Genomic DNA, 4,090 nt, shown 5'->3' with positions numbered 1-4,090 from the left:
AACTATAACTTGCCCCCTCTCCAGTTATTGGAGATAAGTATAACTATAACTATAACTTTGCATTGAGAAAAATTAATTTCATTGAAAAAACAAAGGTTAAAAACAAATTATAGTTAGGTGAAAATGTCATACCGTTTCAAACTAACAAAACCATTGAAATTCATCAATTATAGTAATCTCACTTATCTACAACTCATGCCCTCAAGTTACTATAACTCACGCCCTCACCATGCACATTGTTGTCAACAATGATCTCACTTCAGCTGTTGCAGTGATGGTATGTCATGAGTTATGTAACATGGGAGGTACTTAGCAGTGCATGGTGAGGATGCAGTATTCTTACCATACCTAATTATAATGCCACATTCACCTTCGGTTTTTTCAGTGAATATCTATGTTGTTTTTAACTTAAAATAAGATGTCCATCGCTGTGCGCAGTTTGAGGTTGGACACGAAGACTGGCCCTGCCATGCAAGGCCTTCGGCTGTAAGCCTACGCACAACCGAGTGTCCAACACCGGTGCAGAGGGCTGGTGCAGGCCCCACTGGTGACCAACCTCCGCTGCACATGGCAGCATGAAGTTGATCGCAGGGCCAGGAAGCAGCCCCTCAACCCCCCGCTGCTGCGCACAGCTGACTATGTGTAACTTTATAAGGTGTAATTTTAAGAAAGGCAATCATTTTGGCTTTTTCAAAAAGTCACCAATAATTCTAATCAAATGCGCATTTCATAAATTCGCACATTTCAATCATTAATACAAGTGATTGTGATTAAATATTTTAAATAAAGCCTTTTAAAAAAAACATTAACACGTCTTCGAGTCTTTCTTTTAACATTATTCAAGACACAAAGGGCAACCATAGAACCAACCACTAGGGTTCCCCAGACTCCAGCTGAAGAACAACTTCATCTCGGAGTTCACATGGTAAGCTCTCCTGGGTTCATGGATTTAATTACCTAGAAGACTTGTTGTTTTTTTTATTGTTGCTAGAGGGCTCCTGCATTGACTGCAGCACCACACAACATAAAAAAAAAATTGGTGGTGCCCCTGCCTCTTCTAGGAGCATCACAAGCAAGAAAATATGTATTTGAAAAAAGCCCCAGGGCATTATGGGATGCTCCTTGCTTGGAGCAGTGCATAAAAAATTAGCAGCTCCGCGTGCTCAATTATTATTATTAGTTCATTTGCTTTTAGTTTTTATTATTATTGTGAAAGTCCCAACCCACCTGGGACACCCACCACTATTTGTTTTCATTAGGGTGTCCATGGAAGGAACCCCAGGAACCTGGTGATTCCACCAGCTCCCCTGCAAGCATACATCCTGGGTACTGAAAGGAGCTGGCAAGTCTTTCGATTTTTTAAAACAATATTGTGACAGCCACCCTCCCCGAGCCATAGTTGGCAGCGGGGACCCCATACCCTAGGGCAAATAATTTTTTATGCAGAGGTCCCTGTTTCCGAGCCCATCCCCTAAGGCTGATATTCATGAAAAGGGGAGGGGTGCTGTCCCTGTGTGCACTTGAGACAATATTGGCCCCGGCGACCCCAACCCCTAGGGTCTAAGGTGGGTGCTTTGGTCCCAACCAGGAAATCCACCAAGACTTTGACCATTGGCGGCCATGTAGGGTATATATATGTATATATATATATATTCCAAAAGAAACCTCTGAGCAAAGGAAGTCCCCAACCCTGCCTGGGTTGTCTCTGGCATCAACAGCCACGGAGCAGCCTGTCCATTAACAGCACAAGAAAATATGCCGAAGCCCAGCTCCAGGAATCACAAATGCATTTATTCAGAAAACAGCATGCTCTATGGTGTTATCCTTACACGTTTCGGCTCCTCAATCAGCCTTGTTCACAGGTGAGACAGCTTTGTCTACAAAGTGACTACATGCTTCTTTAAAATATATATTATAAAAAAGAAATAAAAAAAAAGAACAAGAATCAACAAACGACGTAGGGCCCGATTCACAGAAGTAACTTAAGACAAAATCCTAAACTTACTACTGTTGGTATTCACAGAAGTTTAGGATTTTGTCTCAAGTTAGTTCTGTGAATTGGCCCCCTAGAGAGCGCTGCAAGAAGCGGAAACTCCTACAAAAACCCAAAAAGGCAGTATAGGCTAAAAAATCAATAGATGACAACACTATAGTAAATCTTTCTACCATCACTCTTTCCGAGGCTGAAAAACAGCTTCTCAGTCTTGGTCTGTCTTTCTGCCCTATCAGTGACTTCGATTACACACGGACACGTGTAGACGTCTTTTGCTACATCCGCAAACTCAAGTTGCGGAAATTCTTTAGTATTAAAGAAGGTCTCAAAGAACGAGAACAGAACCTAGACAACCACTCAAATATCAAGCTTACAGCAGCCGATGCGAAAATGTTTCTTACAATGCACCAACTTCAACATGACAATGGTGCTTCAGAGGAGGATTTATCAACCCAACAAGAACTAACTGAAGCGACCATTTCCCAAATAGGAGCTAACACAAGCCCCTTCAAACCAAAGTCTATTTTTGTGCCAAACATGCCTAAGGACGCCATTGATATCTTCCACGAGGTCATAGTGGAAGATCTCAAAAAATTGCACTGCAAAATCAAACACCGGAGAAGATACAAGAGTGAACAGGAAAAAGAATATGCAGCGTTGATCAAACGATTGAGTAATGACCATCAAATTATTGTCACCACATCTGACAAAGGGGACAACATTGTTATTTGGCCGCAAAAAGAATATATCGCAGAGGCGCAGAAACAGCTAAGCGATCCTTTGCATTATGAAAAATCCACTTTCAGGGAGTACAATGCTGCTAGAGATTACCTCAAGAAAATACTCTTCAAATGGAAAAGAGAGGGGATGATTTCCACGGAGGAATTCCAGTTTCTACATGTAGAAAATCCTGTTTTACCTAGGTTATATCTAATACCCAAAGGGCATAAAAAGATATTACCGGTCCCTGGGCGGCCCATTATATCGGCCATACAGGGTGTCGCAGAACATATCACTCAGTACATTGATTACTTTTTACAGTATCTAGTAACAAGTTTGCCAACTTATATTAAAGACACCAGAGATTTTTTGTAAAAGATCAAGAACATTCCTTGGACTGAAGATTCGATATTCGTTACTTTGGATATCGAATCCCTTTATACCAGTATTGAACATCATACTAGATTAAAAGCATTAGAACATTAGCCATAACAAAATGATGATAGAACTAGTATCCTGGTGTCTCAGCAACAATCATTTCCTGTTTGGCAAGGATATATTCTTACAGAAGAGGGGTGTCGCGATGGGGGCCTGTTTCTCTCCCAGCTACGCGTGTCTTCACATGGGTTGGTGGGAGGAGCAGGTCCTCAAGCGCACACATTATTCTGTTTTTACTGATCATGTTTTAACATGGATGCGTTATATCGATGACGTTTTTATTATATGGAGGGGGGATGAGTTAAGTATATTTGAATTTGTCAAAGAGATTAATATCAATCACTAGAATTTAAAATTTACATCCAACATAAATAGACAACAAGTTGATTTTTTAGATGTTAACATCTTTATTCGTGAAGGACAAATAGCAACCACCCTTCACAGGAAAAGCACTGCTGGGAATTCTACATTACATGCCAGCAGTGCTCACCCTAAACACGTCATTAATAACATCCCGTATGGTGAGCTATTAAGGCTGAAGCGCATCTGCAGTACAGAAGAGGATTTAGCGTCCTGCACCACACTGGCACTCGATAGATTCAAACAGCGAGGGTATAAAGATGCCATTTTAAATCAGGCAGTTAGGAAAATGTATGCCAAGCCCAGAGATCTATTGTTAAGAAATGATGCAACAACAATACATAATACAGATTCAGTAGCGAAGGACATTGATTCTACTCCCAGGTTTGTCACAACGTACAATTGTCAAGAAAGAAAGATTAGGTCCATCATTACACAAAGCTGGCCTATACTTTTAACTGATGGGGTTCTAGCTCCTAGACTTCCCAGTACTCCGACCATTACATACAGAAAAGGACCCTCAATGAGAGCTCAAATTACTAAAAGTTTTCCTGAATTGAGCAAAGCCCCCATGTGGTT

The sequence above is a fragment of the Triturus cristatus genome, chromosome 1_2 (genome assembly GCF_964204655.1).
Source record: "Triturus cristatus chromosome 1_2, aTriCri1.1, whole genome shotgun sequence".
Lineage (NCBI taxonomy): Eukaryota > Metazoa > Chordata > Amphibia > Caudata > Salamandridae > Triturus > Triturus cristatus.
Note: the sequence above shows the minus strand (reverse complement) of the source record.